Genomic DNA, 26,631 nt, shown 5'->3' with positions numbered 1-26,631 from the left:
CAATGCTATTCACAGCGTGTTTACAGGAGGTATTCAGAGACCTGGATTGGGAAGAATTGGGGATAAAAGTTAATGGAGAATACTTTAGCACCTTGCGATTCGCTGATGATATTGCCTTGCTTAGTAAATCAGGGGACCAACTGCAATGCATGCTCACTGACCTGGAGAGGCAAAGTCAGAAGGGCGGGTCTAAAAATTAATTTGCAGAAAACTAAAGTAATGTTTAACAGTCTCGGAAGAAAACAGCAGTTTACGATAGGTAGCGAGGCACTGGAAGTGGTAAGGGAATACATCTACTTAGGGCAGGTAGTGACAGCGGATCCGGATCATGAAACTGAAATAATGAGAAGAATAAGTATGGGCTGGGGTGTGTTTGGCAGGCATTCTCAGATCATGAAGGCAGGTTGCCATTATCCCTCAAGAGAAAAGTGTATAATAGCTGTGTCTTACCAGTACTCACCTACGGGGCAGAAACCTGGAGGCTTACGAAAAGGGTTCTACTTAAATTGAGGACGACGCAACGAGCTATGGAAAGAAGAATGATGGGTGTAACGTTAAGGGGGGATCAGAAGAGAGCAGACCCGCCGTGGTTGCTCAGTGGCTATGGTGTTGGGCTGCTGAGCACGAGGTCGCGGGATCGAATCCCGGCCACGGCGGCCGCATTTCGATGGGGGCGAAATGCGAAAACACCCGTGTGCTTAGATTTAGGTGCACGTTAAAGAACCCCAGATGGTCAAAATTTCCGGAGTCCTCCACTACGGCGTGCCTCATAATCAGAAAGTGGTTTTGGCACGTAAAACCCCAAATATTAAAAAAAAAAAAGAAGAGAGCAGATTGGGTGAGGGAACAAACGCCAGTTAGTGACATCTTAGTTGAAATCAAGAAAAATAAATGGGCATGGGCAGGACACGTAATGAGGAGGGAAGATAACCGATGGTCATTAGGGGTTACGGACTGGATTCCAAGAGAAGGGAAGCGTAGCAGGGGGCGGCAGAAAGTTAGGTGGGCGGATGAGATTAAGAGGTTTGGAGGGACAACATGGCCACAATCAGTACATGACCGGGGTAGTTGGAGAACTATGGGAGAGGCCTTTGCCCTGCAGTGGGCGTAGCCAGGCTGATGATGATGATGTTGATGATGAAAGCGAATAGCATTGCATATCTTGACATGTTTTTCTTATCTAATTGGCAGACAAAAGGCGAGAAGGACGCAGAATTGGAGAGGGTTTCGGGGGGACCGAGCTAGCGCAGTGAAAGCAGATAACCGGATGAGGAGGGTAGTGCCGGCGTCTGCGATTGACTTGCTTCTCCCTGCTTAGCTTGCCATGACTAGTCGAAAATCGCGGCGGAGTGCAACGGAATGTTAAAAATGCCGCTAAAGCGGATCCTTAGCGGAGTTGGCAGAGTGAAGTCGTAACATGCCGAAAGGGATCTGCAACGTTATACTACCCCACAAACATTTATTATACGATAATAAATCCGTTTTTCCCGGCAGTTCGGTATCCAATGGCATATCGATCGCTGGGCAGACATATTCTATTCCTTTCGGGACGGGCCAGTCTCCGGCTATAAAGAAAGAAAATTGTGTTTTGTTCGGCATAATAATGCATGTTTAATGCGTACACGTAGCTTTTACTTGGTGACTTTTCTCAGTTTTGCGACGTCGCGTGACAGGCAGTTGAAGTAGGTGCAGCCCGATTAACATTCTGACGAATCGCGCGGAAGGCTAATTGTGAGAAAGGCGTAGAATCGGAAAAGCACTACTTTTCTTTTGTTCGGTCTAATCATGCATAATAAGCGTGCACACGCCATATCAAACGGAGAATTTTCGCGGTTTTCGAGACGTCACGCGACAGACAGGAGAAGTGATGGGATGGCCCGGAACATTTTAGGCCAATCGTGGAGGGCTGACTGCAGAAATGGAATACAGACATTTTGGAATACATTTAGGTTATAGCGCGCAAGGTTTGTTTCTCCCTCCTTGAATTTTGGCCTTCGGCATCCTTGAAATCATCGAATTGTCCTTGAATTTTCGATCAAATGTTCTGCACGAACCCCGAACCAGGTAATTTATTGACGAGACAAAAGGGGTAATAAGCGAAGCAGCTTTGAGCACTCGAATTTGGCGGGCACTACAGAACACCCATGGTCGCGCAACGCGGTAGCCTCGCGGGTGCGTATTCACCTCATCACCAGATATTGGCCGACGAATTGAACAGGAACTGCTATGGCTCGACATCTATAGCCACATCGGATTGATTCCAGAGAATCACCTACCGACGATTCTTTTTTTCCCCACCGTTTCTCTGGCCCTACCGGGATCGCCTTTTCCGAGCCCGTGCAACAATGAAACACTGAGCTTAATAGAGCACCCAGACTCGAGCATCGCGACATTGGGTAACCACAATTGTGTGCAACGTGTTCGTGCATTACAACACCGCCCTTCGATCTAGCGCGCACATCGAGCGAGTTTTCAGCGTCGGTGATCAATGTCCTCACAAGAAAACGAGGGAAGACGACCGACGCAAATTTCGAAGAGCAATTGTTAGTGGATATAAACAACGTGCGAAGGGCTGCGGAGGGGGAGCCCAAAGAGCCTGCCCAGCTCGTTCTATTTACTGTATATGTGCAATGTTAATAAAAGTAGGAAGGAAGGTAACGTAGAAGTCGTCGACTAATAACCCAATTAATTTCGTGGGGAAGGAATAGGCCACAGTAATTAATTACACTTTCGAACGAGGTAACAGTAATCGATTAATTTGTTTCTTCCCCTGCCACGTGTATGCAAGTCGGTTCACCGGCGCGAGGGCCACCTCAACTTTGTCGTAAGGCACGAAACTATGTCACAAAGGTCGTAAAAGGTCAAGAATAGAAAAAAAGCGAGGAAATAAGAAAAATAAACGTTTTATTATTACAAAGGCAAGATTATTTTTCTCGCGAGAATGATCAGGGCCCGTACTCACAAAAGCGCTTACGCTAGAATAGTTGTAAGAGAAAATTTTAGCCTGTCCTGATGGCGGACATACAGTGTTTATGCTTTTCTTTTACCTCGAACACTTAAAAAAAAAAGCCTGCAATGTTTACTCGAATTACGTCACTACAGGTAAGTTATTGTCATTAGGTTAATTATTTCAATAATTAACCTAATGACAATAATTCACTCTTTAGTAACAAATTTTTTTACGACGTGCGTTTATATCGGAAAGTTGAAGAGAATCTACGTAAAAAGTGTAGTTACGTGTTTCTACACTTCGATATGGCCATGCACCCTCTTAAAACCGCTGCACCATTTGTGGTGTACATTTTTCCCGCAACAATAATCGTCATCTGCCTTGCTTGCGTTTTCTTTCTTGAAAACTCGGCGCTTGCTCCTTTCGTGTCGAGAATGCTGTGTCACACTGATAACGCACACGCCGTTCCTGACTGGGAAGTACCGGGCTCGCAGCGTTATAGGACAGGAAACGCGGGCAAGACAGGACGATTATCGTTGCGGGACAAGACAAGCCCCAAAGGGCGCGCGATTTTCGTCCCACGACGGTAATCGTCATCTGTCTTGCCCGCGTTTCCTTTCTTTAACGCTACGAGCCCGGTACCTCCCAGTCACGAACGGCTTGCGCGTTATCAGTGTGACAGAGCATTCTCGACAGGAAAGTAGCAAGCGCCGACTTTTCAAGAAAGGAAACGCAAGCAAGGCAGATGACGATTATCGTTGCAGGACAAATGTACACCCCAAAGGGTGCAACCGTTGGAAGAGTGTACAAAGAACTGGATCAGTGCCTATAATTCATTGTGCGCTCTCTGTTTTTTTAAATAACTTGGTAAAATGTGCCCGCATTCAAAAATATCTCTGAACTGATGAATTGGTAAAACATATTCATTTGGTTTCCGATAAAGGACGATGGTTCTTTTGAAACGACCCTTCACGAAACCACAATGGCGCCCGGCCCTTTCTTTTCGTACCATACAGTCGCCGTACGTCGTGTACAACCTTGCGGCTCATGCGCAAAACAAGTAAATGCTGCCGCGGGATTAAATTTTGTCTCATTTCTTTGTAAGCACAGTTGGGAAAGCAAGGAAACGTGCTTTCTTTCTCCTTTTCTTTTCGTTTTTCTTGCGTGCCGAAAATCTAACAGGACGCGACGCCATGAAAGCCTAATGTCACTCTGCGGAGACAACATCCTGTTCACTCACAGTTTCAGTAAAGTAGCCATAACGAAAGCCATGAGCATTTTAGGTAATACTGCATCCTTCGCAATTATACATTTGTTTTAGCGCAAACAGTCTTGCAGTGAACACAGTGGCGTTGATGCGTATTTCCTGGTGCGGTTAAACACAATCCAGCAGTTCTGTGAGACTGAGGCTACTTGAGTGTAGGTGTACGCAAGCGCTGAAAGAAACAAGTTAGAACCGGGTTAGAACCGGGTGATAGGCACCGTCGGCACAGGGACGCTGGCGTCCCAAATATCCGCCAAGATTTGCGACCGAGGCCGCGAAAGACGGTGCAAATTCCCAGACCTTGGGAACAGCACTTTAAGACTTTGTTTTCACTTGCCTGAACCGTATCTTTAAATAAATCTTTCTTACTTAAATGATCATGATGTATCGTGTTACCAGGCGCACTTTCTGGCACACATTAGCAGCTGAACTACATCAAAAACCACGGTCCTCCTCCTTCTTCATCTACTTCTTCCTGTTGTTATTATTATTATTATTATTATTGCTAATTCATCGTTATATGCGTGTATATTTATGTGTGTATATACGTAAGAAAATAATTTTCTCGTACAGTATGCAATTTCAACTTTTGATGGAAGGTTTGTTTTCTCTTGAAAAAAAAAATCTCGGAATTTTGTAATTTTGTCCATGTTTTACCGGCTTATCAAAATTGGAAGAGTGGCTACCAGTCACTGAATGCTATTTTAGGCGTAATGCGCCGCTGATCAATGAGAAAGTAAGTGTTGCCCTTGTAAAACGCCCTGTACGTATGACGCATAATTATGGCGTTTTTCACTGGTCGATCTGGAGCGGCCGCCGAAATCCTCGAGCGAGCGCTCGGGTTTCACAAATCCGAATCGGCCAGCGAAGCGCAAAAACGCTCCGCGGCGGATCACACAGGAAGTCTGCGTACACGTCACACGAACCGGTTCCGAAAACCATGCCCTACTTCCGTTCTGTACGTTTCCACGGCAACCAAACTCGCCGTCCCCCGTGTGTAATTTGACCGTGGCAGTCGCATAGTCCATCATTTCCATGTCGCGCCCGCAAGGATTGTGCATGGACAACGTGCATAGAAGTCTTCGTACAGCACCTACGTCACTTCGTAATCGCGGTCGTCCGAGCTCTCATCGCTAAACGCGAGCGCTGCAGCAGCACCGATCGTAGCCATTTTGCGAAGCAACAGAATGTTGTGCGTACCAACCGAGTACCGATTTCGCTTGAAGACGGAAGTGACGCGAGCTATTTCCGCCCGAATCCGCGCCTCGGCGGCGGAGCAAGTGAGAGCGATCCGGCGCGGAGCGAGTTGATCCGAAACGACCAGTGGAACGCGCGAACCCGCTCCAGATCGACCAGTGAAATTCGGATTCGTTGCCGCGGAGCAAGAAATCCTGCTCCGAATCGACCAGTGAAAAACGCCATTAAACAGTTTAATGTAATTCTGGTTAACTTTCGATACATTTTAATTATTAAATTTTGATTAAGTTCTGGTCTAGGGTTTTACGTGCCAAAACCACGACATGATTATGAGGCACGCTGTAGTGCGGGACTCCGGATTAATCTGGGCCACTAAGACGAAGCTTTAGCTTGGGACAAGTACACGGAGAATTCGTTTTTCTCGGCAACCGCTGCACGAAATTTGAGGAGGTTTGTTGCATTTAAAAGAAAATCTTAAAACCTAGTGACTGTTTGTCTCGAATTTTCGATTTAGGTCTTAAATTAAAAAAAAAAAAAATTGGCAACAATCGCAAATTTTGAGAAAATGAAACTATGAAGTTTACAACTAGTAAAAATTATGTCGCAATTCTGTGAATTGCGTCTGATAGTACATCTAAAGCAGACAAAATTGACCTGTTACACATGAACCTAAAAAATTCAGTAATATGAAAATACAGCTTTTGCAGAACCCTTGTACACAACGTAATAAATTCACGTAAGATATAAATTGACATATCGAATTTGTCCGTTTTGAACCGTTTATGCCGTTTACAGAACCGCGATATCTGTTCTTGATGCAGAGCTATTAATTTGTAAACTTCATGCGTCTATATTTTTCGAACTTTCCCATTTTTGAAAATTCTTTTCGCAAAATACAGGCCCTAAATCAATATTCCGCTTCCAACAATCACTAGAATTTAACTTTCTCAAATGCCACACATTTCACTAAAATCGTTCCAGGGGTCATCTGAGCCAGGAGTTTGGGCCTGAGCTAAAGCTTCCTCTTAACGTGCAACGAATGCGCTGTGCACGGGCATTTTCACATTTCGCCCATCCATCCATTCCATCCCGCACCCTTGGGCTTAGCGGCGCATCGCCATCGCCACTTCGCCACCACGGCGGGTGGCGCATAGTTCTATGCCTTACGACTAAAGTTCAGCTGGTGGACGCGCTGGTGAAAATTTTTATTCGTAAAAAGACTTGCAAAAAGAGCCTTTGTGTTGTACTGTTAGGCTTCAAGTTATAAGAAATTGCAGTTGGTCGAGCGCCGAGCCTCGAACAGTTGGCGCAAAATAGAATTACCATGCACCGCCTTTCTCCCCGCGCACGCACGCACGCAGGAGGGGGGGGGGTGTACGTGCATTTGTGCGTGCGTGCGTGTGTGTGATAACACGGTTTGTTGGACAGTTCTGCGTCGGGAAGGGGCCTTAAATGACAACGGCTGGTCCTCGGCAATGTTCAGTACACCATGTCATGTTTTTAATGTCTTCTAGATTTCATAACATAATCATTTTTGCCAGTTATTTATATATTTATTCACTTATTTTAAGTACTCTCAAGGCCCGAACACGTTACAAAGGGAGGGGTGATTAAAAAAACAAATGCACATGCAGTCAATTTAACAAAAAGCATGGCAAACAGCAGATTTGAACTTGTTACAATCCTAAGTGAGAACCATGGAAGCAGGAACATGGTTGCAATAGATGCTTGCCCTAGGGGTGAAATATTCGCTAAACAAGTTTGTACGACAAGCAGGCATTCCTTCCTTCAATGCTGTGGTCTGACCTAGTAATGTAGGGGGAGAAAAAAAAATCTCCCCTTTCAAAAGAGGTTACAATGATAAACTTTATGAAAGAAACAGAGGCAGGAGCGCTTACGATGCGTTGAACAATCTGGCAGGTTTAAACTGGTCTTCATCGATATGACACTGGCAAACGCAAATAACTGGAAAGAATGAAATGAGTGGCTCGATTTTGAATATGCTCAAGTGTGTTAACAATGGTAAGCTGGCCGGGCACCCAAATGGCAGAGGCATATTCGAGCTTTAACATAACAATAGTGTTTTGTAAAGGGTTAGCTTAAGGGAAGTCAGTGCACAGTAGAAGTTGCAGCACAGGTAGTCAAGCATGGGGGGCGGGTGGCACATGCTTTCATAAATGTAGTGGATGTGAGCGTGCCATATGAGAGCTAGGTTGTTACTTTGTATGTAACGTACAGTATGTATGTCTTACATGGTTATATCTTATATATATACGCTCTGTAGAGGACAGAATGATGCAATATAATTAGCATTTTATGTCTTCTGAGCTAAACTGCTCAGAAAGTTGGTGTGGCGTTGTGCCAGGCCGCTAGCCTACAGGCACAGACACACGCACTTTCAAACGCATATATTCAGGCAACAGTGAGCACCATGGAATCAACAAAGTGGAATGTGGACCTATGTGACACCAGCAATAAACAAAATGCATTCAAGCTCTGACCCCATGGTAGCAGCAGTGGTCATCTGAGAGTCTCTTGTTTGACTTTATCAAAACAACAGCAACAATTACATTAAAAACATATAGTAATAATTTTTCACAGAAAAGCACAATATCATGTTTTGCCATATGTTCTAAAAAAAGAAAAGCCACGTCCCCAATGTGGAAACGTTGGCAGCAGGCTGATGCTACGCAGGTTCGGCCAGAGTTAAGTGATCTCGGTCATTCTGTTTACACTGTGTCTTGGTTGGATGCTGTGTTCATTCGATAACTGTAGTAGGCACAAAGAGTGAATGGGCTCGGTCAGCATAAATATGCATAAGTATGCTCACTAGCTTGTAACGATAGAAAATAGTGACACGTACAACTACCTCAGCGTAAACTTTCAGTTCCAAGTGCTTTCATTAAGTGCGAGTGATGCTATCATACTTTCCTGTAGACTTATTCGCTAAAGGCTCCCATTTCCACCTCGTACTTATTTCTTCTTCTTTTTTTTTTTTTCAGAACCTATGACTTGGCCCAAGGGTTCTTCATCAATCTACCACTGACTTGATGTCAACTACAAGCACCCGGTTCTTCCCACCTTGCTTCTGCAATGTGGAATACCTTGATCGGCTGACTTTGGAGGAGCACAGCACAGCAAACTGGCGTGTTTAACCACTGTCACCACCCTGGTTAGATCAGTTTTCCTGTATAATAAGGTAAGTGCTGGTACTGGCTGCTTTATGTTATCGAGTGCAAAAGGGTACACATTTCTGGGTTGGCCGGGATAATGTAATTCCAACCCTATTTCTTTTCAAGCTCCTTTGGGGATTTCAGCGGCCTCTGCCCATATTATCACTGGGAGGCAAAGGAATCCTTGCGTCATACCTGTGCTGCTCGAACTTCAATACTGCTAAGGACTAGTACTTCTGATGACAAAGAGGCTACTCTGGGTCAAAAGGACTGTTGCCTTTTGACCCAGAGTAGCGTATCCACTTGTAAATATACTTGTATATAGCTTCTTGTCTGCATCTTCTCGTACAACATATTTGGTAGAAGTGGACTTTCCCTCTACTCGTCACGGGGCTTCGCAGTGGACAGTACGCCGAGCCTTCCATCGTGGCTCTAGGAGATGACAGCTCTAGCCAACCAGCTCCAAGAGTTGCTGCCGCCCCAACGACCTGCATCGTCACTCTTCACTCCCCATGATTCTGATATATTCTTGGGAAAAGATGGGGAAGACCTCGAGGACTGAATCAGCCCATACGAACGCATCAGCACCAATAAGCGTTGCGACCCTACAGTCATGCTCGCAAACTTATTTTACCTCGGTGGCATACCTTGAGTATGGTTTCGGGCACATGAAGATGAGTGCACCAATTGGGATACGCTTAAACAAAAGCTGCAAGACTTGTTTGGCAACCTTTGCCGTCACCAAGTTGCTGCGAACAAGGCGTTATTCAGCCGCGTGCAGACGTAAAGAGTGCCCTGCGTCACATACTACATTCTGACATCCTGGCTGTGCGCCACAGAGCTGAGGCACACATACTGAGCCAGACAAGACGATGAGCAAAACGAGAACAAGCTAAAAGCAGGTAAAAATGAGGCCTGCAAACAACTGAGCAACCTCACCCATAGTAGAAAACTAAACTCTAACCCAACTTCAGAATATATACAGCAACCTTGTGCAAGGCACAACAGCGAAGCTCCTGCAAGGGAACTAATGCAATCTGAATATTGTTTCGTGATGCTCAAGAACAAAGAATCAGGCTGCTTATCTTCTTCCTAAAATACATAAGGTTAATCCCATAGAAGAAATATTTACAGCAGAAATCGCAGGTCGGCCTACAGTGTATAATAACAACATCCACTGAGTCAGTATCTAAATTCTTAAATTGTCACACTTATCAAACAACCCGCGGAAAACCCTCCCATCTTTTCTTCAAGACACGCCACACTTCCTTCGAATTATCGACGGCATTAACACCAACTAAATGCGTTCAAACCACGCTATTTTAGTCAATTCATATGTTTCCGCCCTTTACACTAACATACCCATGAGTACAGGAATTGAAGCCATGTCGAAGCCCCTTCGCAGTCGATCCTCAAATGCACGCTCCTGAAGTTTATATCTGTCACTCCTTAAGTTAGTTCTCATCATCATTATCAGCAGGAGCAGCAGGAGCAGCAGGAGCAGCAGCAGCCTATTTTATGTCCACTGCAGGATGAAGGCCACCCCCTGCAATCTCCAATTACCCTCCCCCCCCCCCCCCCCTAGTGAAGATCCTGAACTGGGAACTCAAGTGGTTACATTTGGTATTAAGTGGTTTCATCTGGTAATCAACTGGTCCCAGTTGAAATCCAACTAGTGCTCTACTGGGTGCCTACTGGGAAGCAAGTGGTCCCAGTTGGAGGCAAAGTGGTCACCAACTGGTTCCAGTTGGAGGTTAAGTGGAAACCAACTGGTTCACATTGGAAGTGGAAGTTGGAGTTAAGTGGAAGTGAACTGGTTCCAGCTATGAGCCAACTGGGCATGCTATTTCCAGGTATAGACCACTTAGCCAGCAACTGGTCCCAGTTGGAGGCTGAGTAGAAACCAACTGGTCCATGTACAGGCCATGAAATTTTCAGGTACAGGCCAGGTGGGCAGTAAATGGTCCCAGTTGGGAGCTAAATGCGCGTATCATATCACAGTTTACATCAAGCAGTTGGCCTGTAAATTCATTTTATAAATCTCAAAATGGATAGTTCTTGTTCCTAAGTGAAAGTAGTATTTCACATGCATCTAGATGGAACTGATACGTGCACTATAAAAGTTGCCATTGAATGATCTTAGCATATTTGAATTTTAATTCCGGCTGCAGAGTCGAAACTCGGCGGAACAACGTGCTAGTGTACTGTGTTCTACTTTAGTCTTTAGATTTGTCCTGTTGCTCTTCCTTTCCTCTTTCCTCCCTTCCTTCCTATCTTCCATTTCTGTGTTGCTGTCACCTCCCTTCAGAAGAGTAGGCAGGCGTTGTGCCCCTTCCGGTGGCAGTTGCCAGCCTGCTCCTCGCTTTCCCTTTCCTGTTAACTGTATATATGTGTATATGTGTTCAAATTGAGGAAAAGTGCATATTATTTTATTGTGCAACATTAACCGCCGCATTCAATGATGCAATTGAAACTTAAGTTGGAGCCCATGCTTGACTTTATTTAAATGGTGCCTCGTGCTCAGGACGCTCATTGCGTTTCCTGTGGTGCATTCACGACAGGTATGATTTAAATCAAGTCAAGCATGGGCTTAAACTTAAGTTGCGTTCTTGAATACAGCTAGGGGTAAGAGGGTGTGAGGTGATGTTTCTAACATTTGCTAACGAACCCACATTGTCAAGGCTACATGTCTATGCAGTTTTTCTTCTGCAGGAGCGAGTAAAAAAGTTGTACAGGGGCGCAAATATTTTTTCAGTTTAACCGAAGGCTAGGTATTTTAGAAGGCGCCAGCCCACTGTCTAGACATTATGCGTGTATGTCTGGTCTTGTATATGTGTGCCAACATATCCATGATTTGTACAATAATTACAATTTATATATGAAATTCATAAATATAGCAACTCCTCTACTGATTTGGCGAAAATGTTTCATTAGATAATTTTGTGAGGTTTATATGGAACCTCCTGCACCAACTGATTCCAACTTGAGCCCCCGAATTTCCTAATTTCATCGTCCCATCTAGTCTTCTGCCGTCCTCGACTGCACTTCCCTTCTCTTGGTACCCATTCTGTAACCCTAATGGTCCAATCACTATCTAACCTCTGCATTACATGACCTGCACAGCTCCATTTTTTTCTCTAAATGTTAATTACAGTAGAATATCGGCTATCACCATTTGCTCTCTGATCCAAGCTGCTCTCTGTCTCTTAATGTTATGCCTAGCAATCTTTGTTCCATCGCTCTTTGCACGGCCCTAAAATTGTTCTCAAGCTTTTTTTGTCAGTCTCCAAGTCTCTGCCCCATACATCAGCACTGGTAAAATGCACTGATTGTACACCTTCCTTTTCAATGCTAATGGTAATTAAGCTAACAGTCAGGAGCTGACAGTGTTGGCTGTATGCGCTCCAAACCATTTCTATTCTTCTATGAATTTTTTTCTCATGATCAGGGTTCCCAGTGATTAATTGACCTAGGTAAACAATTAAACTCTTCACAGACTCTAGAGGCTGACTGGCGACCCTGAACTCTTCTTCCTTTGCCCGGCTGTTCATCATTATCTTTGTCTTCTGCATATTAATCTTCAACCCCACTCACACACTCTTTCTGTTAAGGTCTTCAATAATTTGTAGTAACTCAATTGCATTGTTACTGAATAGAACAATGTCATCGGCAAACCGAAGGTTGCTGAAATATTCGCTGTCGATCCTTACTCCTAAGCCTTCCCAGTTTAATAGCTTGAATACTTCTACCAAGCATGCAGTGAATAGCATTGGAGAGATTGTATCTCCTTGTCTGACTTTTTTCTTTATAGGTATCTTCCTACTTGTGTATAATTAAGGTAGCCGTGGAATCTGTAGATATTTTCTACTATATTTATGTAAGCGGTCTGTACTCCTTGATTACGTAATGCATATATGACTGCTGGTATCTCTACTGAATCAAATGCCTTTTTTGATCTATGAAAGTCATATAGAAAGGCTGATTGTACTCTGTGGATTTCTCAATTATCTGATTAATGACATGGATGTAACCCATTATAGTGTGTCCCTTCCTAAAGCCAGCCTGTTCCATTGGTTGACTAAAGTCCCGTGTTGCCCTTACTCTATTGAAAATTTTATATAATACTGGAAGTAAGCTAATGGGCCTATATAAATTTTCAATTCTCTAACGTCTCCCTTTTTGTGGATTAGTATAATATTTGCATTCTTCCAGTTTTCGGGTATCCTTCAAGTCGTGAGACATTTTGTATAAAGGGCCACAAGCTTTTCAAGCATGATGTCTCCACCATCTTTGGTTAAATTGTGTATTACTCCGTGCTCTGCTGCTTTTCCTCATTTCATGTCTTTTAATGCCCTTCTAACTTCATTGCAAGTTATAGAAGAAGCCTCTGTAGCCTGTTCATTACTGCTTCCAATAGAGGAATTCTAGCTGCTTCCAGTATTGTACAGGTCGGTATAGAATTCTTCTGCTGCTTTTACTATATCTTTGAAATTGTTGATGATATTACCCTGCTTATCTTTCAGTGCATACATATTGGCTTGTCCTATGCCAAGTTTTCTTCTCACTGATCTCAGGCTGAGTCCATTCTTTATGGCTTCTTCAGTCTTTCTCACGTTATAGTTTCGAATATCACTTATATTCACCTTGTTGATCAGTTTTGACAGTTGTGCAAATTCTGTCTTATCTCTTGAGCTGGACACTTTCATTTTTTGTTCTTTCTTTATTACCTAGGTCCTTCATTGCTTGAGAGAGTTTGCCTACTGGTGGCTTTGTTGCCTTGCCTCACACATCAACTGCTGCCTCTGAAGCCAGCCCAGTTACGGTTTCATTCATTACTTCCATGTCATCTTCATCTCTCTGTTCTAAGGCTGCATATTTGTTTGCAAGTACCAACCTGAATTTGTCTGCTTTTACCCTTACTACCTCTAGGTTGGCCTGTTTTTTCGTGACCAATTTTACTCTGTCTATTTTCAAATTGTGGTCAACCCTAGCCCCTCACTAACCTACGATCACTCCACTATGCTGGGATTGGCAGAAAGTATAAAATCAATTTAGCCCCTTGTTTCACCATTAGGGCTTTTCCAGGTCTACTTTCTGTTGCTACGCTTCCTGAAAAAAGGTGTTCACTATTCGTAGCTGATTGCTTGCTGCGAATTCTACCAGCATCGCACCTCTAGCGTTCCTAGAATCAACACCATAATTGCTGCCAACTGCTTGTTCACCCACCTGCTTTTTCCCCACTTTTGCATTGAAGTCACCCATTACTACCGTATACTAAGTTTGCACTTTTCTCATCGCTAATTCAACATCTTCATAAAACTCATCTACTTCCTCATCATCGTGACAGGATGTTGGAGCGTAGGCTGGTACAACCTTTAATCCATACCTCTTATTAAGTTTGATTACGACTACTGCTACCCTCTCATTAATGCTGTAGAATTAATCAGTATTGCCCACTATGTCATTATGGATTAGGAATCCTACCCCATATTGCCTCTTTCTGGGAGACTTCTGTAGCAGAGGACATGGCCGTTAGTCAGCACTGTATAATAATCACCAGTTCTAATCTCACTAAGGCCACTGATATCCCAAACAATGTCTGATAGTTCTTCAAAGAGTCCTTCTAAGCTAGCCTCAATTGACAGAGTTCAGGTGTTAAAGGTTTCCAGGGTCAATTTCCATTGGCGGCCTGTCTGGGTCCAGAGATTCTTAGCACCCTCTGCTGCATTACAGGTTTGACTGCCGCCTTTGTCAGGTCCTCCGCCGCTGCCGGGCACTGAGGGTCATGGATTAATTGTAGGAACCATGAGGGAGGGAGTGGCTGAATACTGCACCAGGAAGGCCAATTCCTGTTCTGGTTAGGCAGTGTCTTTGTTGAAGCTTAATGGGCCTTTCTAATTTGGTTGTACCTGGATAATGTATAGCCCCACTCACTCTCGGCATCTTTTGCCGGTGTCAGGCATCACTCCAAGCCTGGAAGTTAGTTCTCATGCTCAACTATTTCGAATTCAATTTTACTCATATACCTTCAAACTTTCGGCACAAGCATAAGAACACCATTAGCTCCCACGTATGCAAACATTTTCATAAGACAGCTGAAGCAAACCTGATCAAATCATACCCTTTAAAACCCCACACCTATTTATAATAGTATTGGAACACGGCACAAGCGCATTAACCGACTTGACTAGCAACTTCAACCTCCTTGACCCGAGCATTAAATTTACTGCTCACCACTCTCCAGGTCAGATCAACTTCCTCGACATGATGGTCTACATAGAAAACGACACTTTATCAGAAGCCTACTGATAGCCAGCAATATTTAGACTATACCAGTCATCACCTGTGGCACTGCAAGCGAGGAATTTTTGTCACACAAGCGAAATGAATATGAATAATCTGTAGCAAAGACAATGATTATATCCACCACCCTAATGACCTTAAAACAACGCTCGCAGAAAGAAACTATTCACAAGTTCCTTTCGACTGGGCTTACGACATTGTGTCAAGATGGGAGAGGCACTCAGAATTCGCTAAGAAACAGCGTACACCAGAATCTGAGAGACCACTAGCTTTTATAACAAAACATTCTAGTGCCCTCTCAAACATAAACAACATCCTACGAAAATACCACCCAACATTATAGACGGAGGGAAAATTAGCTTGCACTAGTTCCGATGTAATTTATATGCGTCAATGTTCCTTCTGTCATCATCATCATCAGCCTGGTGACGCCCACTGCAGGGCAAAGGCCTCTCCCATACTTCTCCAGCTACCCCGGTCATGTGCTAATTGTGGCAGTGATGTCCCTGCAAACTTCTGAATCTCGTCCGCTCACCTAACTTTCTGCTGCCCCCTGCAATGCTTCCCTTCCCTTGGAATCAAGTCCGTAGCCCTTAATGACCATTGGTTATCTTCCCTCCTCATTACATGTCCTGCCCATGCCCATTTCTTTATTTTGATTTCCACTAAGATGTCATTAACTCGCGCTTGTTCCCTCACCCAATCTGCTCCTTTCTTATCGCTTAACATTACACCCACCATTCTTCTTTCTATAGCTCGTTGCATCGTCCTCAATTTAAGTAGAACCCTTTTCGTAAGCCCCCAGGTTTCTGCCCTAGTGAGTACTAGTAAGACACAGCTGTTATACACTTTTCTCTTGAGGCATAATGGCAACCTGCTGTTCATGATCTGAGAATGCCTGTCAAACGCACCCCAGCCCATTCTTATTCTTCTGATTATTCCAGTCTCATGATCCGGATCAGCGGTCACTACCTGACCTAAGTAGATGTATTCCCTTACCACTTCCAGTGCCTCGCTACCTATCATAAACTGCTGTTCTCTTCAGAGACTGTTAAACATTATTTTAGTTTTCTGCAGATTAATTTTTAGACCCCCCCTTCTGCTTTGCTTCTCCAGGTCAGTGAGCATGCATTGCAATTGGTCCTCTGAGCTACTAAGCAAGGCAATATCATCAGCGAATCGCAAGGTACTAAGGTATTATCCATTAACTCTTATCCCCAATTTTTCCCAATCCAGGTCTCTGAATACCTCCTATAAACATGCTGTGAATAGCATTGGAGAGATCGTATCTCCCTGCCTGACGCCTTTCTTTATTGGAATTTTGTTGCTTTCTTTATGGAGGACTACAGTGGCTAGCCGCTGTAGATATCTTTCAGTATTTTTACATACGGCTCGTCTACACCCTGATTCCGTAATGCTTGCATGACTGCCGAGCTTTTGAATGAAACAAACGCTTTCTCATAATCAATGAAAGCTATATATAAGGGTTGGTTATATTCTGCACATTTCTCTATCACCTGATGGATAGTGTGAATATGGTCTATTGTTGAGTAGCCTTTACGGAATCCTGCCTGGTCCTTTGATTGGCAGAAGTCTGAGGTGTTCCTGATTCTATTTGCGATTACCTTAGTAAATATTTTGTAGGCAACGGACAGTAAGCTGATCGGTCTATAATTTTTCAAGTTCTCGGCGTCCCCTTTCTTATAGATTAGGATTACGTTAGTGTTCTTCCAAGATTCCGGTACGCTCGAGGTCATGAGGCATTGCGTATACAGGGCGGCCAGTTTTTCTAGGACAATCTGTTCACCATCCTTCAACAAATATGCTGTTACCTGATCCTCCCCAGCTGCCTTCCCCCTTTGCATAGCTACCAAGGCTTCCTTTATTTCCTCCGGCGTTACTTGTGGGATTTCAAATTCCTCTAGACTGTTCTCTCTCCCATTATTGTCGTGGGTGCCACTGGTACTGTATAAATCTCTATAGAACTGCTCAGCCACTTGAACTATCTCATCCATATTAGTGATGATATTGCCGGATTTGTCTCTTAACGCATACATCTGATTCTTGCCAATTCCTAGTTTCTTCGTCACTGCTTTTAGGCCTCCTCCATTCCTGAGAGCATGCTCAATTCTATACATATTATACTTCCTTATGTCAGCTATATTACGCTTGTTAAGCTGGAAAGTTCTGCCATTTCTATTCTACCTGTAGGGTTAGAAGCTTTCATACATTGGCATTTATTAATCAGATCCGTCATCTCCTTCGATAGCTTACTGGTATCCTGTCTAACGGAGTTACCACCGACTTCTATTGCACACTCCTCAATGATGCCCATAAGATTACCGTTCATTGCTTCAACACTAAGGTCCTTTCCTAAGTGTTAGGTCCTCTTTCTATTTGCTTTAAGAGCACACAAAAGTGAGCTGCTATAAAAGAGAAGAGCATTTGAGTGGGCGGTTCAAACAATGCTGCGGGTCACCGCCGAATACTTGCGTCGCCCGGGCCGTTACATAAATTTGACGTGAGGAAATTGCAATTGGAGTAGTATTACGTTATAAGGCCCCTTATTCGGACCCTTATTCGTGCTCGTAAAATGAAAAATAGTGAAATATCCTTCTGCTTAGCTGCAATTTCTTACAGCTGAGCAGCTGCCGAGTTGGACACACGCCTCAAGCTCTTTAAAGGGCTTTTCGAAGTTGAATGTTCTATTATAATGATGCCAATCGCCTTCCAGCAAAATAGCTAGTGGTGTCCAGCTTCAGCCAAAGGTTAAAGCCAAATTGCTGAAACATACTTTTTGCCAGAAAATTCTAGAGCCCAGGGCTCGAAAATGGAGCCATGATGTTAACCAACCAGCAAAACAACAAAACTAGTGGTACAGCCCGATGTCTAGCTCCACAAACGCAATGGCAATTTAGCGAACCCAGTCGTTGGATGTGGGCACATCACACTGCATCGCTTAGCGACACTGAAAAGAAGTACCCACCCTGGTGACGTAGTGGCTTTGGCGTTGCACTGCTAAGGACGAGGTCGCGGGATCGAATCCCGGCCACGGCGACCGAATTTTGGTAGGGACGAAAAGCCAAAACCTTGTGTACCGTACATTGGGTGCACGTTAGAGAACCCCAAGTGGTCCAAATTAATCCGGAGTTCCCCACTATGGCGTGCCTCTTAATCAGGTCGTGGTTTTGGCTCGTATACGTGAAACAATCTTCGATATTTTCTTTTCAGTGTTAAAAAATTCTGGGGTATTATACCCCAGAATTTTTTAACACTGAAAAGAAAATGTTGATCTTTTCATGGTAGACAGCATCCATGGCATAGCCCCGATGTAGATTTTATTGCTTTGAAGGTTCAAAAGTCGCCCGCCATTCCAGTTTTCGAGGCATTGAAAGGAACACATTTATTTCCAAGGTGATTCAAGAGCACCTGAATATTTCTTTTTCTAAATTCAAGAACTTTCCAGGATTTTAAGGTGGCGTACGAACCCTGTGATTACATGTAATTGATGACTGAATAAAGTAATTTTATTTAGCTGAGTACTTATTAAAAATGCAAACTATCAATTACAAAACTGAGAAAAATGTGATTTATTAAGAGTAAATAATGACATGTAATTCGTTACTTGCAAGCCAGCGGTGAACAATCTTCTTTTGGCAAAAAATATTTTGTGAAAAGACCTTCTGCGTTATACTGAAAGGCCTCAGCAGTTTTTCTCTTTTCTCCTTTTAAATGCAGATGGTCTAGCGCCAAGGTTGGGACAGTTGGCATCAAAGAATCCATTTGTCATTATATGTCCCAAGGGCCTAAGCGGGCAGCGGAGAGCCTCCTGTCACAACTAAAGGAGGCAACTGCATCTCCGTCACCTGCCGCCGTCTTGATTGCCGCTTAGGCTTCTCACCCTTGTCCTCCTCAGACGCAAAGGCAGGTCGCACAGGTACGGTATCGCTATGCAAGACTGTTCTTAATTACCGACTGGCATGATGCAACTTGTTGAAAATTATTATCTATTTATTTATTTTTATTTTATATACCCCTGCTACATTCTGAAGGCAGCGTTTCCATGCATATGTGAAGAAAAGAAGTGTATCTTCACATTTCTTGACGTAAAAACCGCTTTATGTTAAAGAACAATACGCAACAGCTTGTGGTATAGAGGGTGTCCGAGCTGACTTTAGCCAGAGTTTAAATATATGCGAATGCCACGTAGCTGGACAGAGCCATATTGTTTGTCGTCGCTTGGAGATACTTAAATTAATGTTTTTCATTCTGCCTAATTAAATAATTAATATTAATTAATTAATCAACTTCTCAAACATTATAGTTAGATGAAAAGTGTCAATGAGAAAAGTGCAGAGTGAGATGAAAAACACCCGATACAGCATTCTGCTGCTCAATACATGCTACATAAAAGTATTCTTGAGCGTGAAAGAAGCCCGCGAATATGCACAAAGTGCCTGAGCGGCCAGTCGCGTGGCAATTTTGCGTGCATCTGCAGGCTTCTTTCACATTTGGAAAAACACTTATGTTGCATGTATTGAGCAGCAGAATGCTGCATAGGGTGTTTTTCATGTCGCTCTACACTTTTCTCATTGACACTTTTCATCCAACTATAATGTTTGAGAAGTTGATTAATTAATTACGATTAATTATCTAATTAGGTAGAAGTAAAAATATAATTTGAGTATCTCCAAGCGACGACAAACAACATTACCATGGTTCTGTCCAGCTACATAGCATTCGCATGTATTTAAACTCTTTCTAAAGTTAGTTAGGACACCCTGTATAGGTTGGCACGTTTCTGTCAGCTGGCGGTATTCGAAACGCACACGACGAGGGCTTTTCGTCGTGTCATCTTTCAAGAAACCTCACAACATAACATGCAGTGCCGCGTCCATCCGACTTTATGTGGGATGAATATTTTGAGTAATCACTGCCGTGCTTAATTTGAAAATTTATATATATATATATATATATATATATATATATATATATATATATATATATATATATATATACCGGGTGATAAGTTTGAAGTTTTTAGGAATGTTTAAAAATCGTCTCTTGCAAGTAACACAATTCTAGACCTTGAGCTCGATTATACAGAGGCGGACGTTATACTTGCACGAGATATCGAAATGCGTATACAACAAATGAAAAAAAAATGCACTCATTAACTTTACCGTTAACTTTATTAATGCACATTAACTACATTACGGCACATATTGCAATTTACAAACTGTAGCTGGTGAGTTTACAAGGCATATTCTTTTGGAATGAATTTACAAAATGATATCAGCTTGTAGATATGTGCCATCAACCTCGCCGTAAAATTGTACTGTTGTTCCACTTACTTGTTTTAACGAAACGCTCTTTTATGCATTGAAGCTCTAAAGTAACTGGGATGCCCATGTATTTCGTCCCACACTTTGGGAAATAATTGTCTGTAAACTGGTGTCATCTTGGGGATTCATTTTAAGCGGATGCCTCTAGCAAGCTCACCAGCTACAATTCGGAAATTGCAATATGTGCCGTAAAGTAATTAACTAAGACGTCAATTAGTGCATTCTTCTTAATTAGTTGACTATGTGTTTCGATTTTTCAAGCTAGTAATGTCCGCCTCTGCGAATAATCCAGCTGAAGGACAACAATGGTGCTATAAACTACACGCGAGTCTCGAAAATTACGGTAAACTTAAGGATGATCACCCTGTATATAGGCAATGCTCATTACACAAAGGGTTGCACGAAGATATATAGTGCGTGTTTTTGCGGCGACTTTATCAGAAGAAATAGGGCAGGATTCCAGACAAAATGATAATCTATATTGTCCAAGCTTCGTATTAGCGGCGGACGTCTGCATTTTGCCCAGTAAACACAGACATGATTATAAGTATTTACAAAATTCTGCTCATTAACTTTTTAAATAGCGACGCTGAGTGCTGCAATGTAAGTACCTACAGAATTGAAGTCAGCAAACACTGAGTGCGTAACCTCTTAAAAGAAGCTGTGTCCGTAGGATAAATCTGGAAGAATACCGACTCCAAATGTGCCGTCAAATGCATCTGCGTTTAAGGTAGAACTTATCGTGCTGTTTTTTTTTTCCGCAGCACGGAAACTTATTAACTGGAACGGCAACACATTTCGCTGTAGATTTTGTGTGCTTATATTTCTCGGAACTAACGCAAGGCTCGCTCCTATGCATGCATGCATTCTTTGTTTGTTTTTCTTTCTTTTTTTAAACAATACAGCTTTCTTATTAAGAAGTGATGAGCGCAGCGAACGTGGCGTTTTTGCAGACGAGTTCCTAGGCGAGGTAGACATACTTTGGCGCTAATAACGTGAGCTTCAGACTAACTTGGAGGCGGTCACATTTTAATGCACATACAACATTTAAAAATCTTGAAATACGCACTTAATTCAATATATTCATAATCGACTCCCATATATATCGAGAATATCGAGAATGAGCGCGTCTCGCTGCGCGTGAGACGGCAACGCCCCGTTAAGAAGGTTGAGGGCGAAGTGTGAATGGCAGCATGCCACAGTGAAATACCGACCCGACGCACAGATGCACACGCTTGCCTGGCAAAACGTGACGTGTATCAGTAGCTGCCACGACCAGGCCGAGACGTTCGGTTTCCAACTTCCTCGTGCTTCTGTTCACGCTCGTTGTTTCGGTCTGATATGATAGCGGGGCCGCCTTTTCCGCGCTGCCGTTGCGCACGGTTTCGATATAGCGCGGATTTGCCATTGAAATTCGATGATAAATATATCGAATTAGGTGCGACTTTAAAACATTTTTAAAAAATGAGAGCGCATAAATATACGAGTGCCTTCAATCTTTCCCTTTAATCAGCTGCCCCTAAGGCAATAATAAATTGGTAACAAAGTTTGTTAATTAGTCTTCTGAAGCTCACATTATTAGCGCTAAGTCCGCCTCGCCTAGGAACTCGTTTGCAAAAATGCCCTGTTCGCTGTGCTTATGGCCTTTTTATAAAAAAAATATACTCGTATTGATGATTATATAAACGCGCAGCCACTGATGTCCGCTGCTGCTGTGGAGCTTTCTCGCTAAAAAATTTATTGCTTTATCTTGAATGAGATAGTTGTCGTCAGAAAACTGCGTTATGAACTCTGCCAAGAAAAACACCTGTTACCCTTTGTCGCAACACTGACCCCGGGGTGATACTTCTACCCAACCGGGGGAGTGGTGGCATTGCATATGCCATCACCACCTTTTGTTGTCGTTGGTGAGTGAAACCCTCCCGACAGATGGCACTACCGAGTCAAGACAGAGCCATGAAGCTCTGGTGAAAGCAGTAGAAAAAAGCTTAAGAGATAGAAGAATACCATGACAGTTGGCGACAAAGCAGAATGAATTTAATTTATAAAGGTAAGGGGGAGAAAGCTAGAATTAACTTGTATAGACCGTTGACCATTACATCGGTAATATATAGCAATGCAGGCAATCAAATTAAAGCTGCAAGCATGGGCAGAGAATAATGGCATTTTGGGAGAACTTCAGAATGGCGCGGCATTTTCAAGAAAGGAAACACAAGCACGGCAGATGACGATTATTGTTGTGTGGCAGATATACACCCCAAAGGGTGTACCTTTGTCTAAGAGTGTAATATCGGGTTCTCATACAAACAGGCAGGTACAGTAGAAGAGCAGCAGCTTCGAGGTTTATTTTATGTGGACGACATTGTGTTGCTAGCTAACAAGCAGAGTGATTTGCAACGTCTGGCTAATATCTGTTGAGAAGAAGGCGAGAATCTAGGTTTGAAATTTAGCATTAAAAAAATCAGGTGTTATGGTATTCAATGAAAGCAGTGAACACAGTGGCAATACAGGGCCAGAAAATATCGGGGTATGTGGAAAAGTGTAATAGTTCCAGGACTTACTTTCGGAAATGCGGTTGTTTGCTTGAAATCAGGGGTAGAATCGGGACTCGATCGCAATCAAAAGTCAGTGAGACGCCTCGCATTTGGCGCTCACGGGAAGACTACAAATGAAGCTGTGTAGGGCGATATCGATAGGGGCTGGACACGTTATGAAGTGAGGGAAGCTCACAGTAAAATTGATCATAAAGAACGACTGAGAAATATGGAAGAAAGTAAATGGGCTGGGAGAGTGTTGAGGTATTTGTGCAGGAAAAACATTGATTCACAATGGAGAAAAAGAATCAGGAAGCTTACCAGCAAGTATGCGGCTTGTAGGGTGAGCAACACAGCAACAAAGAACGTCAAGTGGAAAGTCAGAGAGGCTGAAATAATCTCATGGATGGCGGCAATGGAGAAGAAACCTGCCATGAGTAACTATAGAGGAAAAAATGAAAGAAGGAAAGATACTTTATTATAACTCAAAGGGAAGCTCATTACTTTACGAAACGAGGTCAGGATGCCTTAGAACACGCACCTCTAAAGCGAGATATAAGAATGAAGAAGAAGCACGTGCTTGCTGCGGTAAAGCTAGGGAAATGATGGAGCATGTTTTATTAGAATGTGAAGGTATCTGCCCAGCGGTCATTTAGGCACCACTGGACTCCTTGAAGCCCTTGGGTTCAGCGAGAGCAGGGGGATAGTAAACATGTCTGCAATAGAGATTAGTAAGAGGCGATTGGAAGATTAGTGGAAGTAGGAAAACGACAAAAGACAGAGACGTACAAAAACAAAGTTCACTATAGGGGGTCAGAAAATTTGGTAATGGGAATTCATTGTGCATTTTTCTTCCTTTTTCTCTTTTTCCTTTTTTAACCTAGGTATAGATTAGGCCGTATAATAGCAAGAGCTTGGTGGCGCAACCTGCCGTCCCATTCCAAAGGGTACGCGTATAACATCCCTCCATCCATCCAGATCTCGAGCGGTGGATTTGCCACTGAAGTTGCTTTTTAATCAAGTGGCGTAGACCATTTGGGCATCCCGCAACATCACATGGAAATTGACTTCTCTGCTACTTGCAAGGTGTGCGAGTTTCGCAAGCCAGCAAAACCATCACTGTACTATGTGATAGCGAATCTAGTGAAACGCGATAGCGTGGCCGGCGTGGAGTTGACCGAAAATGAAACCTTTCGACCGCCCTTGTTGTCATCCAGGGTAATTTCAGTGAGTTCTTTCTTCTAACAAATGAAGTAGAACTTGACAAGTAGCACTTTATTTCGTCTTATAGTACAATACAAGGATGTTTTTTGCTACGAATCGTTGAGTACTAGTGACAAAATTTAATTCAGGAGTGCTTTTGTCATCGAGCAAGTGCTTTAATGTCCTGGGGCAGTCGCTAACCGTGTCCTACATTTACCTCAATTTCTCAATTATTAAGGCTCTGTTCGTGTTAATATTGATGCCTTAGAGATTCTCGAGCACTAATCTATCACTTCACCTTGACTTCATATTTGCTTTAGTGTCCCTTCAACAGAGTTACAAAAAAAGAATGTGTATCCTGCACCTCGCATTGATGACCTTATTTTCCATCTATTGACCTATGCTTCGCTGTAATTGGTAAACACCCGACAGTGCTTATCAATTCAAAATGATGACGTTTGGTTATGTTACGCTCCGGCTACATTTGAGCACATGATGGAATCCCTTCTTCAAGGTTTTAAGTGATCTACTTACCTGTGCTACTTGGACGACCTTACAGTATTCTCCACAACTATCGCAACACACCTCGAGCGCCTGTCAACAGTCCTGGATGTTTTTCGGTGAGCGGTCTACAACTCCACGCTCCAAAATGCCACTTTGGCTGTTGCCACATAATCATGCTTGCACATCTCGTTGATGTGAACTAAGTGCAAGCGAACCAAGGCACAAATGAATGCAGTTACAAACTTCCCTGTTCCGAAGTGTGCCAAGGATGTGTGCAGCTTCATCTGCCTTCGTACTTCCGCCGCTTCGCGAAACATTTCGTGGCTATAGCACAACGGCTAACCGAGCTTTTGAAGAAAGATGCCCCTTTTACATGGGGCGATAACGCAGCCTCTGTCTTATTCTCTCACTTGATCGGCCTTCTCACAATGTCACCCGTGCTTGCCCACTTTGATCCTTGTGCACATACCAAAGTCCGTACCTATGCCAACGGCCATGGAATGGGCGCAGTAGTAGCGTGACGCCATTGTGGCAACGACCGTGTTATTGCTTACACCAGCAGGCTTCTCTCGACTTCCAAGTGTAACTAGTCCATCACTGAATATGAGCATCTATACCTCATTTTGGTGGTTGCAAAGTTCTGCCCATACTTAAATTACAGGCCCTTATGAGTCATCAAAGGCCATCACGTGTTCTCCTTGTTGTCCTCACTGAAAGATCCTTCAGGACGACTTGGCTGCTAGGCATTACATCTACAAGAATATCAGGATGTCAATAACAAGCTGACATTTCCAAATTCCTTGAGTTTTGCAGGCTTTCCCTGAGTGCCTTTGCAAAATTCCCTGAGTGACACAGAACTTTGTTTTACTTCAAGACAGGCTCACACCATGTCGCCCGATGCAGTCACTCTCTAGTAAGCATGGTAAAGAACAACCTAATCCAGTTTGAATAGTATATTAAGGAGTGTCATTTATTTTATTAAAGAAAAAATCAAAAGGCAGGGGTTAGTAAGACGAATAGCCAATAAAATATCTTTGAAAAAACTGGCAAGACTCATGGCAAATCGAGTAGAACATTATAAAATATGAATAAAAAGGAGATGCATACAGAAACAAATATGTTTTCGAATATAAGCTATTTTTATCAATTTATAGCAAGCTCATTGGTATGAGGCCCAAACTTCGTCACAAGCGAGATTCTCAACAGCTGTTGTGTCAACCACAACTGTCCTGCATTACTCTCAACCTGCACACACCACCTCAGTGTTGCGTTTCACTGCTTTAAAGTGTTTAATTTTGGTTTGGATGAGGGTTACCTCCATCTCAGCGTCAGCCAACGCTTTGTTCTTTGAGCTAAGGCTCCATGAAAGAAGCAGCAGCAGGCTTCCTTTCCCATTCATTCTTAATGCGTAGGTCCTTTCTGTTCTCGTCCTCCTTCCACTGCACGTTCGCCCCACGGACCATTTGAAGCATCCTCTTCATCAATTGTACAGTCAGTGTCCAATTTTTCGGACTTCCTAGGGGCCGCGAAAACATTTAAAAAAATTGGGCATTCTGAAAAAATGAATGCATGTGTTTTACTACCATTAAAGGCTCAAATTACCACAAGCACATCCAAAAAGGCCTACCAGAACACTTACTATAGGCATATCGGCGCTCATACTGTGTCAGGAGATGGCGGATGGACGTGTGTATAATCTGCAGGCTTGTAGTGATGTCTGACACCGGCAAAAGATGCCAAGAGTGAGTGGGGCTATACTTATCCAGGTACAACCAAATTAGAAAGGCCCATTAAGCTTCAAAAAAGACACTCCATCCCAAGAACAGGAATTGGCCTTCCTGGTGCAGTATTCGGCCACTCCCTCCCTCCTGATTCCTACAATTAATCCATGACCCTCAGTGCCCGGCAGCGGCAGAGGACCTGACCAAGGTGGCAGTCAAACCTGTAACGCAGCAGAGGATTCTAAAAATCTCTGGACCCAGACAGGCCGCCAATGGAAATTGACCCTGGAAACCTTTAACACTTGAACTCTGTCGATTGAGGCTAGCTTAGAAGGACTCTTTGAAGAACTATCAGACATTGTTTGGGATATCAGTGGCCTTAGTGAGATTAGAACTGGTGATTCTTATACAGTGCTGACTAACGGCCATGTCCTCTG

At 43.3% G+C, this 26,631-nt stretch overlaps 1 long non-coding RNA gene across 1 annotated transcript in view; it reads left to right on the top strand.

The window, feature by feature from the left end:
- The window catches only part of LOC142571286 (uncharacterized), a 48,114-nt gene that overhangs the window by 6,609 nt on the left and 14,874 nt on the right, over nucleotides 1-26,631 (top strand). Inside the window, exons 3-4 of the long non-coding RNA XR_012825836.1 lie at nucleotides 8,414-8,610; nucleotides 18,626-18,824. This is a non-coding gene — a long non-coding RNA (uncharacterized LOC142571286). The remainder of the gene's footprint in view (nucleotides 1-8,413; nucleotides 8,611-18,625; nucleotides 18,825-26,631) is intronic.

The sequence above is a fragment of the Dermacentor variabilis genome, chromosome 1, assembly GCF_050947875.1.
Source record: "Dermacentor variabilis isolate Ectoservices chromosome 1, ASM5094787v1, whole genome shotgun sequence".
Lineage (NCBI taxonomy): Eukaryota > Metazoa > Arthropoda > Arachnida > Ixodida > Ixodidae > Dermacentor > Dermacentor variabilis.
Note: the sequence above shows the minus strand (reverse complement) of the source record. Positions and strands in the feature narration are given on the sequence as shown.